Source organism: Castor canadensis, chromosome 2, assembly GCF_047511655.1.
Source record: "Castor canadensis chromosome 2, mCasCan1.hap1v2, whole genome shotgun sequence".
Classification (NCBI taxonomy): domain Eukaryota; kingdom Metazoa; phylum Chordata; class Mammalia; order Rodentia; family Castoridae; genus Castor; species Castor canadensis.
Genome location: NC_133387.1, coordinates 38,924,216 through 38,941,432, shown reverse-complemented (window position 1 = coordinate 38,941,432; position 17,217 = coordinate 38,924,216). Strand labels below are relative to the sequence as shown.

The 17,217-nt window shown below is 31.3% G+C and overlaps 1 protein-coding gene and 1 pseudogene across 10 annotated transcripts in view; both read left to right on the top strand.

Moving 5' to 3' along the window:
* Positions 1-17,217, top strand: part of Foxp2 (forkhead box P2) — a 571,690-nt gene that overhangs the window by 220,190 nt on the left and 334,283 nt on the right. The gene's annotated exons all lie outside the window — the stretch shown is intronic.
* Positions 2,503-2,627, top strand: LOC141421152 (small nucleolar RNA SNORA51; annotated as a pseudogene).

Sequence of the window (17,217 nt, the reverse complement as noted above, 5' to 3'; positions counted from 1 at the left end):
AAAATAAACATCAGGATATGGTCACAGGATTTATTTATGAAATCTCATTTTCAAAGTTAGATTTAATTTCCCTTGCTTTACATAAATATACAACATTAAACACAAATAATCTTATTAAATATTAATAACTTTATTGGATGTGTCCTTCTTTTTCTTTTAATTTTTCAAACAAGAAAACCAAGACAAAAAAAGTTAAGTAAAATGTTGAAAATCTACATATTTAAATCGGTGAGGCCATATTTGAAGCCAGGTGTTTTCTGGCCTAGTGTCTAAACTCTAAGGCATATGGTTAGTTTGTCATATACAAACCTTGTATGCACATTTGGTATATGTGTGCATATGTGTGTGTGTGTGTGTGTGTGTGTGTGTGTGTTTGTGTTGGAATCTTAGATTGCATGTGACTTCTCATATTCAATTCTATATTTAAGCAAAATTAATTTTATTGTCATAAATATCATAGTGTACTTGCACATATTGAAACACATGAGTTCTTGGCAGGTTTACATCTAATTCAATATTTTTGTTTAGTTTGTTGCATATTTTATATCCAATTAAAATTAACTTCTGCATACATTAGTTCACATAGAGTATTTCTGTCCATTCAGACACATCTATAGATGTGATTTTTCAGCATTTTTTTGTACCATCTCTGGTGTATACTCCCTAGTGAGTATAAACACATCAGAGTCCGTCTTCATGCAATTATAATCCATTATCTATTTTAATTTTATAGCAAATATTTTTGAAATGGAATGGTTCCTATTACCAGAGTTTAAACTATAATTTGAGTTTATCTGCTTCAGACTAAAAGCACAGCAATACATTGCCTTTGTGATACTATTAAACATTGTGAAATCATCTTTCCCATTGGTTTTATGCACAGAGAAATCCATTCATTTTTTAAGTACAGAAGAAATGAATTTCGTATCTATTATTTAAGTATGAAAGAGAGAGGGAGGATGTATAATAGATTTATATACGACATATATGTACCCAGTGAAAGAATAGCTTGCTGAAAGGTATTCTCCTTATTAGGAGAAGGTAATCATCCTAAGCAAGAGTTACAATGATTTGTCCCTCCACAGAGATGACATCGAAAAAGGAGAGATGCCTTCTGATTTTCTAATTTATTCAATTACTCATTTTTAGAAGGAATAATTCTTTCCTATTGACCATTCAAAATGAATTTCATTTCAGTAGTCTTATAAGTCGGTTTTATTTAAACAATATGAAATATCACCAATGTACTTAGAATTTTCCTCGCAGAAATAAGGGCAATGTAAAACTCATACTGTCACTTTTAGAATTTTATTTTTATTTACAATTTTACTAGGAAACAGACTAAAATTATTTTGTCTCTCTAGATTCTAACTAGAAGTTACATGTTAGAAGTTGGAGTCACTCTCTACTTTTCATCTTAAACTTTTTAAGCAGAACTCTATACTTTTTACTTATAAAATTCTGTCAATCCATATGCCCATCAATATTTTGGAACTAAAATTCTTTCTGTATCACCATATGTTTGATTTTTCAAAGCAAGAGATTGTGATTTTGGCCTCAGCACATCTTTACATATAGAATCTGTTGTTGAAATTTTGTCACTAGAACTTTCTCTTATTTAAAATTGAAATCATAAACCCCTGTTTTCCCACTATACCTTTTTGGGGTTTTTTCTTGATATTCCTTTGAAAGTTGTTTCTTGTCTTCACTTCTTTGATAATGTATACTCCAGTTTTTCTTTAAGTGTAGTAACTTACTATGTTTCCTTGAAACAGTCTATGTTTATTTATCTGTGTTCACTACTCTTTTCAAACTCAATTTTACTTTTTCAGAGAAATTTGTAGTTGTACTAGATTACTGTTTTCTGATAGTGAGTCTTTGCCTTCCTTAACCTCCAAAGCAGTTTCCATAACCTCTTTTGTGTCTAGTTGCATATGAGCTGTGCCTGCTTTTGACATATTACCTATTCCCAGTGACTGGAAGGCAGGAATAATTTTTTATTGGCCACTTTTGTCTCTGGGTTTAAATGCTAAACTTCATATACTCATCATTTTATCCTTATAGTATATCGACATATCTTCTTTGGAAACTTTGTTGCATTTTTAAAAATCTTCACCTTGTTTGCTGCTTATTGGTGCTAGTAATAATTTTGCCATAGGTCATAAAACTCAGAGGCAATAAGGGATTTGTAGATTTTACATTAAACTTCAATGTATTCAACATTATGCATAGGTAAATTTATTAATACTTAAACACTTTAATATTGGTGCTTCTAATAGTCTATAAAAGCTCTTAACTTAATAGGAGTTTGTTCTTCAAATTATGGAAAAATCAAAATACTGGACAGTAGAGAATTCAGCTCTCTGATCATTCTTGCTTCTGGTATAGTTTATCCAAACTACATGGGATGTAAACTTATAAGATAGTGCATAAAATTCCTTATATTCTCTCATATTAGCTAATTGTATTCTCTGGTATCTTTTTTTCATATTAAATTTTTTTGGCCTGCTTGTGGCTACCACAGGATGTGTTCTTATCCTGACTCTATAGAAAGAGGAGGCAAAGTAAAACTACCCCATATATGCTCAGCCCAGGCCCTGTGTCTGTATTGTGAATGGGAGACATGAGAGAAAGAAAAAAAGAGAAAAATTTATTTTTTTATCTCAAGATAGTACAAAATGCAAGCAAAAATGACATTCTTGTCCTGGGGCCCAGAGCAAGTTTTAAAACAGATGAGGAGTTATAATATTAAAATACCTCTAATCAAGACAGTTGTTTGAAAATGTCTTGAATTATTTTAGCAAGTCTCACAATATTATTTATGTCTATATGCATTATATTTCCTTGTATAAGAAAATATTCCTTTCTATATGCATTATATTCCCTTCTTAAAGAGTTACAAAATTTTGCATAGTTCGTCATTTCAGAGAGATTGTAGCCAATATAAAAGCATGTAGTGGACAATAGATATAATCAAAGTAAAGTAAATACATGAAGTAAAATAGAATTTTTTTGTATAGGTCAGTCCAATTGCAAGAATGGGTCACAAGTCTGCCTTTAGTCTACTTAGCAACTAAGTTACAGGAGGCAATCATAGCTTTTCCTGATACTTGGCATGTTTAATTTTGTCCTCATCCATAGGAAGATACACTGTGTAATGTGATGGGTGAGCACTAACCCTACCATAGATTAAAAAAAGAGGCCATTTCTTATGATGTCAGTCAGTGTGTGTCAATGGATAACTCCAATGTGAAGTTACCAAAATCAATTTGGAGAGATGCTAATGCATTGCGTTTGTGTAGTTAGAACTAGAATCAGTTCATCGTGATCTGTTCAGATTAAGATATAAAATGCAGAGTAATTTGCCTGGGTAAGTGATGCTCTGTGTGCCATGTAGACAATCTTCCATAAATATTATTTCTTTCAATGAGAATTTTAATAGGGATTAGTTAGCAAAGAGCACAAAGTTTGTCATTTTTGCATCAGAAATCTTAGATAAATGAATTATCTGGGAATAAAATGAAGTTGAGGTTTCTGTAAATTAAGATGTCTTGACCAGAACCCTGTCTGGATAGATGGCCCCCAGTCTCTCCTAGTCATGGGAATAAGTTTAGAAAGGATGGATGGGAAGAGCAAAAATCTTTTGTAAAAATATTTCAGAATTCATTCTAGTGTGCATGATTAGGTATTTAAGAGCTTGTAATTTGTCTCTGTAATACGATCTGTGGCTCTGAATGGGACAATTGATATTCATTTTGTTGGACGTGGAACTCTGCTTTTCTTGCTAGGGATTTGTGGGACCAGCCATTTATTTTCCAATTTCTATGGGAAAATAGTAAAGCCAAAGTTAAGATGAGCCCACTGTAACACGTTCTTTTATATGATGTGCAGATGTAGCTACATTTTGTTTTGAGCCCCACCATGATAATTTTACCAAAGAAAATATTCAGAGGTGTTATTACTAATCACCTATGACAGCTACCAATAAAATTGAGGAAACATTCAAATGTTTAATAAATTTGATTGAAGCATATTATATACTTATATAAATAACAATAAAACCCACCATAATCTGTTTAAAATGGAGAAGGAGGCTAACACAGGGTAATAGTGGGGGTAATTTGAATCAAAGTAAGTATGGAAATATCACAATGAAACCCCATTGTACAATTAATTAAATTAATAGTAATTTATAAAAGAAATTTAGCTTCTTGCTGATGAGTTTATTGATCTCCAACAAATCAAAAATGTTTGTGATAGCATATTAATAGTTTTTAGTAATCTATATGGGAAGTTCTTCGAATGGTCTATACTTCTTCCTTATATGCATTAAGAAGCATGGATTACTTTCTCTTGCTTTTCACAGGTGCTTTGCTAATGACCTTGCATCATTTGGCTCAGAGCTCAGAGACTTCCTCTTGGAAGCCTTCAGATCTTGCAGATTCAAGTCTATCTGATATTTAATCTCATTGCATTTTGAATTGTTCCTTCACATCAGTGATGATGGCTTGCATTTGTATATTTATGTTACTATTAATTTCTGTTTATGCACTCTATGAAGGACTGACAGTCCACTCTTTTGCTAGCCAGATAGCTGAATGGATAAATTAATACATGAATGAAAGAAGAATGAACAAATGGAGTAATACTAAAGTTCTCAACTGGTTTGTAAAGCTGTGATTTAATTTGTTATACTTGGTCATCACTTAATAAATGCTTTATATTTTGGAGCTATAAACAAAAAAGCAGCATTAAGTATTTCCATATATTATGTAAGTTACATTACATTTTATAACAGGTTATTTTACTTTGGGTTTTATTTTCTTTTTATCTTATTCTGATTTTATTTATGGTGCTTCACTAATAATAATAATAATAATCCTTAAACATGGGGATTAAAATTTAAGACATTCGAGCTAACTGGAACAAACTTTGTACTCAAAAACACACAAGCAAACTAAAACCAAAAAATACAGTGCCATTAACACTATACTGAAATAGACACCATTTCACACTTACTAATCCCATTTTTTCTGACTTCCTAGACAATGGCCCATTCAAAGTCTGTGTCTTTGATGCGCAGTAATGAGTGATCACCTCATATTGAGGGAAATAGCATTTTTTAAACCCCTTGAATATAATGCACTTACTAATCAAAAAATACTCTCTGGGTTCATTCTGTGAATATGTGGCTCTGTATGTCAATGCCTGTGGAACTACTCTTTTAGGACATTATATTGATGACCAACAGTTAGCAGGATGAGATTAAGTTATCTTTTTTGATGTGCGCAACTTCAGAGAGAAGCAATTATAGTTCAGTAGACCATTTTGAAGTTACAGATAACCACTTAATTTAAATACTTCTGCTGAACAAGGAAATTATATTTTGGTCTGTATAAAAAAACTGGATTAAATATTGATTGTATGTTTGCTTTTAATCATCTGGAAAAGTAAATAACTTGTTTAACTTTGTATAAATGTAGAAAGTAGTACATGCTATAGTTTTCATTATTGTAGTTTAATTTTAAAAATTGCTTTGGTTTTCTTTTAGGTTGTTAAAAGTTGCACAAGACAAACTATTTCTGTTTCAGTCTGATTTCAGTTGACTTAATTCTTCATCACGATGAATGGTTCTTGTTACTGTTCTTGTAAGTCTATGGATACTTCATCTCTAATAATACCTTAATAGACTTTATCCTTATATAATGGTATTTATTGACTTAAAAATAATGTTAGTCTTAAACTTTAATCTAGATGGCTATTTGTGTATCTGTTTCTTTGTTTAACAATTTATATTCTACCACTAAAACATTTTATTTCTGGCTTATATGGCTATATGTGAAAAAGGCAAAGAGAGTTTATAAGTAAGGAGAGATGTGAATGCCCATACATCGACAAATATAGGTGCATGATGTATTGGCATAATAGTAAGAGAAAATATTTTGCAACTATATAGAGACTTATATAAATTGTGGCCACAAAGTCAGGAACCTGTAGAATTGTAATTCATCAGCGGTCTAGAAATTAGCTTTGAAGAAACCCATTCATACTAGTTACCTGTTAATAAACACATGTTTTATATAAGGTTAAAAACAATAAATTTGACAATTTCTGCTGATAGTAGCTATGTTCTCCTAAGATAATAAACCAGACAGCTATGTAGACAAGGGTTTACCATTGTTTATCACAGCAACAAACCTGGAAACAATCTAAATACTTATCAACAGTGAATATTAATTGACTGCCATTTAAAAAAAAAAAAGCAAAAACAAGGTATAGTTCTATTTCACATCACATTGTCTAAAAGGCCAGACTAGATCTAAAGAAACCATCATGCATGTTTGGTATATGTGTTTTGTGAGTATATACTGCAGTAGTATATGTGCAACTCACAGCTGATTAAATTTTTAAAAAAGAATATTGCTCAATTTTTAAAAAAATTTTTATTCATTTATTCACATGTGCATGCATTATTAGAGCCATTCCTCCCCTCTGCCCTCCACCTCCTACCTCTCATCCCCACCCCACCCCACTTCCAGGCAGAACCTGTTCTGCCCTTATCTCTAATTTTGTTAAAGAGAAGACATAAGCAATAACAAGAAAGACAAAGCATTTTTGCTATTTGAGATAAAGATAGCTATACAGAGAGATTTCTAGCATTGCTTCCATGTACAAATGTGTTACAACCCAAGTTGATTCATCTTTACCTGACTTTTTCACTAGTTCCTGATCCCCTTCCCCTATTGACCTCTGTTGCTTTAAGGTTTCTGTATTAGTTCCTCTGCAGTGGGGACATCAAACACCCAAGTTTTTGATAGTAGCTGCCTCTGGGGGATAAAAGGGTAAAATTAGATGCAATGATGAATTTCCTTATATCACTTTATGAGCTAATGAGACTATAGAGGTTTTTTGTATTTTTTTATATTTTGAGATTTTAAAAAAGGTACCAATCCAAAAATTTCAGACTATATGGCCAAAATGATTTAATATTTTTGTTCTACATGAGAACAAATCTAAATTTCTTTAATCATGTCCTGTAAAAAAAAAAGCATTCTATAGGAATCCAATTAAAAAAAAATAATAATCCAACTACAGTCCACTAGGAACCTGGAGTTCTCAAACTATTGGGTACATTGAAATTGATGCCTTTGTGATTCTGACTTACTAATGCCTCACCTGACAAGGGTGATTGAAGACACATTGAGGTAACTAGCTATCCAGATATTTATTTGGTAAATTATCAGTTCTGTGGAAATTTTGGATTTATTAAGCAATTCTATTGCTTAAAAATGATACCTATATTAAAGGATCTTGAAAAAAAATGAAGCTTTTAAAATTTTCATGCTATCTTCTAATTTTATACATGCCTTCTACAACTCCATTGTTTGTTTTTGAAATGTAATCTTTTAGGGAGGCCTTGCGTGGTGGCACATACTTCTAATTCCAGCTTCTCAAGAGGCAGAATCAGGAGAATAAGTTTGAAGCCAGCTTAGGCAAAGTTAGTGACATCATGTCTCAGAAACAAAATACAAAAACAAAAGGTGTTGGGGTCTTTCTCAAGAGGTACAGTGTGAAACCATGTATTCAATCCTCAGTACCTCAAGAAAAAAGAAAAAAAGGGAAAGGAAAAAGAAAGGTGGTAGACTATGCAGTTAGCATGAGGAGGACCTTTGGTTCTATCCTAGTCCCCTCTAAAACAGAAAAGAAAATGTAATCTTTTAAAGTGAAGAAATGTCCTTTTCCTCAACCTCCATCAGTTTAACAAAAATAATCTAGCAGTAATCCAACAAAAAAAATAAAGAATTATGAAATGTCTCTCATAATCTGTTGTTGAATAAGACATGTCTTTGCATCTTTTCTTCCTATGAATTCCTTGGGTGGCATTAAATGAAGTCCACAATGAAGTTTGTTTTATATTTATTAAATTCTCATCAATTATTTTAAAATAATTGGAGTACAGACTTAAGCAAAATGCAATTTTATGAAACTAATGATAAATTTTAAAAGTAGACCTTAAGACAGAACAAAACAGTTGAAAAGCTGTAAAAACTACATTTGGATTATATTTTAGTTTTATTAATAAAAATATTTATATTATAATAAGCTATAAAAATCCTGTTATAATTTTTTAAATTCACTTACTTGACAAAAATCTCAGTGTTAAAAATGATCATTACATTGGAAAAGACACCATAATAACAAAATACAAAAGAGATCTTTCAATATGTATATAAAGATACATATAACTTTAGAAGAAATTAAGACTGTTTGCAATAATAGCTGTGATTAAGCATGAAGATGAAGTTTAATATACAAAATTCAATATTCTTGACCTCCTGTACCAAAGAAATATGTGGATTGGTCATCGGAGTGACTGTGGAAGAAAACGTGTCACATTCTACTCATGCTAGGAGGGCTTTGTTCATTTTCTCTAAGGAATAACTTTACTCTCATATAAAATGTCAAATATTTTTAACTAGAATAAATGCATCAAGTCTTTTTCTGACATTTTCAGCAGTCGCATATCATATGTGGGACAAATGACAAGTCTGTGTTAACTAACAGAGAAGCACACTCTCCTACTGAATTGCCAACATACTCTCAGTCCCAGTTAAACCCACCTATTTATTTACTCTCTCTGCCTCTGTGTGTAGGCATAGAAGTGCTGAGTGGGGTGTGGTCAGTGTTAAAAGAATCACAAATGATGGAGGTAAAAGCTGTTTAATGAACTGAATGAGGCACATGCAACTTTTTTGTTAAATAATTTATTAGACAAAGTTACATGCTCAAATGTATCACCTAAACCTAAACACAAATTAAGTATTTTCTTCCATCATGAAATGGATTTACAATTATGTAGCAAACTATGGTGAATGGCACAATCAGTAGCAAATTGCTGCTCCATAAGGGTTCAGTCATCATTTTTAATGCTGGGGAATTGGTCTTAATATTTAGAAGTACAACTACATGAGTATATAAAATAGAACTTGTGACTTGGTATATAATTTTCCATCTGTTACTATACCCTTTAGAAGGGTGATTGGGAACTACTGCTTCAAAAACTCACATTCTTCATACTTTTTGTCTTTTCTGAGCAGCTCCTTTTTACTTTCTTTATCCTAACTCCAAACACTACTACTTTGGAAGAAAGCAAAATTGAAACTGACACACATTAGAAATAAGGGTGGGTTTGGGCAAAGAAGTTCCTTGTCCCAATCATAACTCTGTCAGTGCTGTTTCCTAGAGTTCTGTGGCTTGTGAAACATTAGTCAGGACTAAGGGTAAAAATGTTGGTGATTCTGTCTCTTCTACCACTAAAAATGTAGAAATGACAACCCTGGAAGATAAATCATATTAGATTATTGAAAAATGCCAGGCTTGGCACACGCCTATAATCTCAGCACTCAGGAGGCTGAAGGAGGAGGGTTGCAGGTTCGAGGCCAGCCTGGGATATATAATGAGTTCAAGGCTGGCCTACACCCCTATTAAATGATGAAGATCGCCTTAGTTTGTCTTAGAAAGACTGAAGAATATATGGAAGATGTATTTTAAGACAGAAAGTTACTGTAGTACCGTACGACAAAGCAGTTTTCAAAGAAGTTTTGGAAGAAAAGAAAATAGAGAATATCTCCTCAGAGGAGCAGTAATATTTCCAACTGAACAACCTGCCAGTGACGCCACCTCATGTTACCTAGGGAAGAATAACAGTAATAATGATAATATAGAGTTTAAGGGTAATCCCAAAGTTCACCCTCCCCTAGATGAGAAGAAATTAATGCTTGAAGAATTGTTCAGTAATGGATAACTTCTCTTTAGTTTAGTTGGGAAAAGAGTAATTTTTAGAATCAGAGAGCTTAATAAATCACATCTACTTTTCCCTTTATCCTACTGCTAAAATTTTCCTCACTTAATTTTTCAGTGACTATAATTAAGTTATTCTCAGGCTTTTGTGATTAGAGGTCATTTTCACCATTCAAAAAACAAGTGGTTACACTTATACTTGTATGAATAAAAGTTTCCTTGAGCATTTTCTCCCTTCTTTTATTAAATTCATGCATGAAACTTCAAGTATTATTCTGCTGAGGTATATCACAAATGATATGCAAAAGGACCAGGTTTAGGATAATTATTTAAGAAATACTTTTAAAAATTCATCAACATTTTTAAATATTGCATTGTAATTGGGCATGTTCCTTCAATTTTCTCACTTCATGATAAAATTTTAAACAGAAATACCTTGGAATATGTGTGCATCAAAAAGACATGCATTATAAATGAACCATAATTCATTATAGAGAATAGATAACAATTAGTTCATTGTTCATGTCTTAATCCTTGGTTAACAATGTATCTACTACTGTTTGACTCTAAAAAATATATACCATTCTGTGCTTTAAATATAAATTTTTATTAGTTTGTGATAAGTCAAAAAAGCAAGGAAGCAGTTCCCAAATTCACACTTCTTGCTGAAAAAAAGACCTACATTTTAATTAAGCACCATAACTGAGTGAGTTATAAGAAAAAGAGCACAAATCATTTGTAGTACAAGTTTTCACATTTAGATATTGTCATTATAGATCTTTAAATTTTAACATAATTTTCAAAGCTGATTTTGAAATTTAAAGGAATATTTGCCAATTCTATAATATATTTTATAATGTTTAGTCCTTAATTTAGTGTGTAATTGAGTGTGTTTCATATATATGGCCTTCAACTAGAGAAGAATAACACATAGAGAAATTGTGCTCAAATTGTACACCCAAGTTTGTTTGATTGGAATTGGTATTTACATTCTAAATGAGTTTTGTTCCATCCAAATTACTGTTTTGTCAATTAACATAACTTACCTACTCCATAGTAAGTGATACTTTATTTTGAAAGACTGACGCTTCTATTTCAGACGCTTCTCTGAAACAGAATAGATAATTTGTAGATTTTCAATAAAGGGTATCTGTGTGTATGTGTGTTTGTGTACATATATACACAAGTACTGAATTCATACTTTGAAGATTTGAAAAGTGTTTTTAATTCTTTACACAAAAGCATGAAACATTGGATATGGTTGCAAAATACTGCATAATGAATTATATTGCCCCTCTCAGATTTTCTCTGAAGTCTGTTATTTGTATGTTAGCTATATGCTCAGATGTTGAGAGTGTAAGTGAAGTACCCTGGAAAGTATCACATGATGGCACTGTTTCCATTTCCACATTCAATATTATGAAATAAAGCTATAATAAACTCGTATTAAGAATGGGATGTAATGCCAATGTATTTTGTATAATTTATGTAAAATAAAAATCTAAGCACTGTGGTTATTAATAGAGGTACTAAGGTATATTCATAGATTTTTCACAAAGTATTTGGTAAAAGTTTGCATATTTATTATGCTTGTAATTTAGATCACAAAGAAACAATTTATCTAGAATACTAAAAATTTTGGCCTGACAGAAAGCAGTCTAGTTAATTACTTGAGTTGCTTTATGCATTATTTTTTTAAATGGCAAACTGTATTTTACATTTCACCTTCATTAGGAAGAAATATTTCTATATCACAGATGAGATTTTCCTGTGGTAAATATGATCATTTATACAGAAGTATTTCTGAAGAATGCAAAGAAAGGATGAAAATAAGGCTAACTAGAGGAAAGAATATGGGTCAGTGGTTGAAGGGATCAAGCTTAATTTTAAAATGCACGAAATCTAAGTGCGGCCAACCTGAATATTTAGAGGGTTCATTAATCTGAGAAATGTGAACATTAAATGGTGTGTGATTTCAAATACCATAATTTATTATGGTAAACAGCCTCTCCACAACAATAGGCCTGGCAAAAGTGGTGTCAAGTGATTATCATCTCAAGAGTGAAGGTACAACAAATTTCTATTCACAACAAAACAGAAAAAAGTGATATATCTCAAAGTATACCCTACGTGGATCTTGATATTTAAAGACAAATCATCAATCCGATTTCACCAACTTTTATCTTTAATAATGTATTAATAATAGTGAATATTGGTGTATCTTCCCAAGAGCACAAATGTGACAAAAAAAGACATAAAGCTGTAATCTGAGGAGAGGAAACAATGTCCCCTAGTTTTCTTAAAGAGCCTAATGGCCAGAAATTGGAAGTGCAGCAAGTGAGTGCTTTAAGAATATTCCAAAATGTTGTCAGTTTGTGTTATTTTTGTCCTGGCAGAAAAAAAAAAGATCTTGAACAATTTTCATTAACTTGATTCAGGAAAAAACATACCATAGGAAGTTTTCCTGCTATCATGTTTTAAAGACAATATGTAAAATCATCATACATGTAAAAAAATGACTAAGATTTATATTAATGCCAAAAATCTTAACTAGCTATGTTAGACATAAGCTTTAAAACTGTAATAATAAAAGAGACAAATTCCTTCTTCAAAAAATTGTATATGAAAGACAACAATTCACTCTGAATTTGTTGTAATGAATCATTTTTCACTTCTAGTTTTAAACAGTTGCATTCTTATGATAGGAGTAATAAGTAAACATATTGTGTTATTGATCCATCTTGACACAAGAGTTTCTTATACCTGATAGCTTCAAGGATATATTGGTGTCGTATCACTTATTTTGGGAAAGTGACAGATTGCAAAATACTTTTCGCATATGAGAAAAATTTAAATTTTGATGTTGAGGAAATTGTTGAAAAAATGGTTTGTGGTATATTGACAAGAAATACTCACAAATCTGTACTGCAGAAGAGAAAATATCCACTATAAGAATGTTCATTTGTCTTATGTAAGAAGGGATGGGGAAAAAACCCACAGTACTGAAATGGGAGATTTCTATGTTCACTGTATTTCACCATGCAAATTACTTGCAGTTTCCAAATGCCAGTGTTACTTTTCAGGACAAATTTCACACAAAAGGAATTCAGTGATTATTCATCCAGTTTAATTAATTCAATTAAATAAGTCTGATGCTGTCAGGTGTTCTTTTAATAATTGAATCAACATGCAGATACATAATAAGCATAAAAGCGTTTCTATGGCTGCAGTTAATTTAGATCCAAAAGAATCTGCTATTCCTCTACATTTGATATAGATTATTCTATAATATTTCAGTAATGGGTTGCACAAAGGCTGGCTTTTAATTCTTTGCTTTCTCGAATGTCTTTATATATAATGGTTTAAAACAGAAGGTGTTCAAGAGAGGGTGACCTTTTTTCCATTACCATGGTTCCTGTCATTAATGCATAATAATTTTCTTCAGAAGTCTGGAAAAATGTGTATGTGTGCAATACATAGCAGGTATGAATCAAAGCATCTCAGTGAAAGTTTAGAATTGTCTGTTATTACTTTTAAAAAGGAAAGATTCATGGGACACATTTTATTGTTCTCAACATGTATTTATTTTTGGTACTATAAATTCTTAAACTATTTCACATATTCTAATCAAACTGAAAAAATTGGATTTATGCAATAGGAATCTTACTAATAATCTGAAAATAATATACTTTACAACTAAATTTAAATCAAAGAAGGCTCATAGTTTTGATTTTTGCACAAATGTAACCTCATATATAGCATTAAATTACAAAAAGAATATTAATGCTATGTAAAGGAAAAAGACTGGGGTAAATGATTTACTTGGAGTTCTCAGCAGTGCTTGATGTCATAATTATTGTAAATATTAATTGCTGTGCTAAAAATGTAAGCAAGCCGATTTCGTATTAGATGAAAAATGAAAATAGACTGTGTACTGGTAAATAGATAATCATACAAAAGTAATTGGGGTTTTAAAACCCCAATCTATTCTGCCAGCATGAGCTCGTTTGCATGTTAATCACAAGAGTGATTTTCTACTTCACAAGGAAGTCCACACTCTTTCATAACCACTTTTAATTGCATTTAAAATGATTCAGGTTTGTAACATTAGAAATGAAGGCGTATCTGTGTCAAATTAATAAAAATGTCCCTGAAAATCTTTATGGACTATAAATACTCAAATATTTTAAGGACTTCTATTTTTAATTGGAATATGTAGAGGCCCATTATATATTTTGAGTGTTATTAATGATAGCATAGCTTTGGTTCAATGTGCCAATTTTAAAAGACAGATCATTTAAAATGTAGAGTATTTTATTATGTTTTCAATTATGTGGAATTTTCTTTAATTTTAATATGCACATACATATATTGAAACTTAATTTTAAGTTTTTACAGTAAAGTATGAGTTCACAATAAAAGAATGTAACAATGATTTTTTTTAGATTACTTAGTTTTATAAATTGTTATGGCAAATGACTTCATTGTCCAGTCTTTCTCAGATACACACCCTCAAAATTAAATTTTTACCAGGACTAATAAGCTTTTCAATAACAAAATGTAATGCTGGAAGTTATTATTTTCACCTGCGAGTATTTTTAATATTACCTAAAGGCCCTTTATTATTTACAGTGAATAAACTATCATTTAAAAACTATTATGGAATAAGAGAGTGTATAAAATGCAAAAATTATTTTTTGATTTTAAAAATCATCAAAGTCATATATTTGCAGAACAAATGTAAATGGTATTTTAGTGTTCACATCATGAAAATTTTTCTAACTTTCTCTGTAATATGTAATAAGTAAATGTCAGTTATGGCAAAATTACTTATTTCAAAACATAATTGCATTTTTGGTAAATTCAACAAAAATATAGTCTTATTGATCATAAAGCTACAAGAGCTAAATTCTAGTCAAGATGTTCACACAGACACACAAGCATGCACATGTCTATATACATATTTGATGAAAAGTTTGATGATTAAAGAAAAAGCACTCATAATTTAAAAAAGAGTTTATTTGCTTTCATCACCAGGTGTTCTTTCTAATATAAATGACCACGATGATGTTTCTATAGCATAGCTTGAGGTGCTCTGGAGATTAAAACTACCCAAACAGATCTATTAAATTTTTCATGGGGAGGGTCCACAAGGGATAATAAGCCAATATTTCTTGTCCCATATTCCAGATGTTTTATGTAATTCTGCATCTTTCTAAACTAAATCGTAGCTTTTCCAGAAAAAACTACACTATGGAGACTGAGATGAAAGGCAAGAGCTGTTGAAATGTTAATTTTACTATCTGCTGTTGAGGTCTGCTACCTTTTTGTATTTTTTTCTTACTCCCAGTGCTCAGTTCTGTTTTATGAATGTTGTGGTATTTCAGTTGTTTGAAGTTTAGAAACTAAGAGCATGACTTTGACTTAACAACACAGAGGCTACATAGTATATGCCAATATGATAGGTAAACTGCATGCTAGTTATTCTCTTTAGACTTTACTGTATTAAGAATGATTTAAATGTTATTGCAATCATGGGTTAGGTAATATAAACATGGTTGATTTTTTTCCTTTGAGCTTTAAAAATCATAGACAAATGATAAAATAAGGAAGAAAATGATTGATATAAATGAAGCTGTTTAGTTCATAGCTTTAGTTAACTCCAGGTTTGATTTGTTTTCACAGTCTTCCACCCTGGGACCATGGCTTTACTTTCCCTCAAGAGTAACTGGATGCAGGTTACAAGTTGCATCCCTTCTAAGATGATTGACCTGAAAGAACTGTCCTGCTTCTATGGACGTAAATCCTTGCTCAGTTCTAGGGCACAGTATAGCTTTGTAACTCTTCTATTCCTTTTACTGAGTTCATAACTATTTATGGGAAAATGTTCACTTATTTTATTTATTTGGGGGAATATTGCTCTTTAATATAGTCAGAGTAAAGTGCTATTTCCTTTATCCTGGAACTCAAGCTATTTTGTACAAACTTCCTTTATGGGGTGGGGCTTATTACACTTTTAAGATATCTTATGTGGTAGGTGACTATAATTTAGTTTATGTTTCTGCAATAATCTATGTCTGCCTCACATCTACAGCCTTGACTTTTTCAGCAGATAACTCACATTGGCTATTTGAATCTAAATAGCAATCCATAGCCTAGTTCTGTGGGCAGCTCACTGAAAAAAAAGCTCCAGAATTTGTCAGTTCCCAATATTACTTAATTAAAACAATATTATAAATAAACCCAATGATTTCATTAAAGAAACACTGGTTAAAATAGTCATTTGGGTAAGGCAAAGATAAAAAAGCTTATGGTGGTGATTTCTTCTGATACCATAAAACTGTTTTATATAATTGCTTGGTTTCACATCAAATTGTGAAGATGTTGATCTTCTCTTTCTGAGAAGTTGGAGAGGCAGTAACTTGTGTCGTGAAGGTATTATATTACCTGGAGAAAGTTTAACTCGTAACCAATTCATGACATGTATAACACTCACTAAATAGCATGTAGAAAATAATAGCACTTGTGTTGTAGACAGAAAAATGTGCAAAAATGGATAGTAAGTGTATTTTCCTTATTACTTTCCATTATCATCCAATTGAACATCTACAATATGTTCTTTTAATTTTGGCTTTTGAATTCAGATATATATTTTTTTGTTCAAACTGACAATCCTGAGTTGACAATTAAAACATTTGTTGCAAACTAATTTGGCAAAGTACCTCACGAACCTTCAAGAGTTGGATGCAGATGGGAGTCGTGGGTCATGTCCCTATTCCCAGAACTAGAAAGATGGAGACAGGAGAGTTCGAGGCCAGCTTAGGCTACATAGCAAGACTCTGTTGCACATAAAACAACAAAGAAAAGAAAAAAGTTGGAGGCATTCGAAAATTAGGTTTGATTCTGTAGTTGGTAGCATTTGCTGGTAGTACTTTTTGAGGTTTGCCTTTACAAAAGTTGATTTTTGTCACATTAATTTAGCAATAAAAATGTTACCTCCTAACATTTGCACCCTTGCTGTGTTTCACACCATCTTAAGAATTAAATTTCTGCAGTGTTTTAATTTATACAAGTTTGTCCTGTATAAGTCAGTGAAACTTTGAGTTCAACCTCTGAACTTCACCATTGTGTTATTTCTGAATCCTTTATTGTTTTTTTAAAATCAAGTTAGCAACTTTAGAGCTATAATATATTTAGGAGGATCCAAGATATTTGTTAATAGGCAAGGATGAGGTTGAAAAAATGATGTAAAATATCCTAAGTACAATATTTACTAACTTAATAAGACATCATCTTTATTTTATAGACAATAAATGAAGAGTAAGATTACCAAATACAGTGCATTTCACCTAGCATAATATGTTTATTATATATATATATAATATGTTTGTGAACAAACTTATGTATAATTAAGAA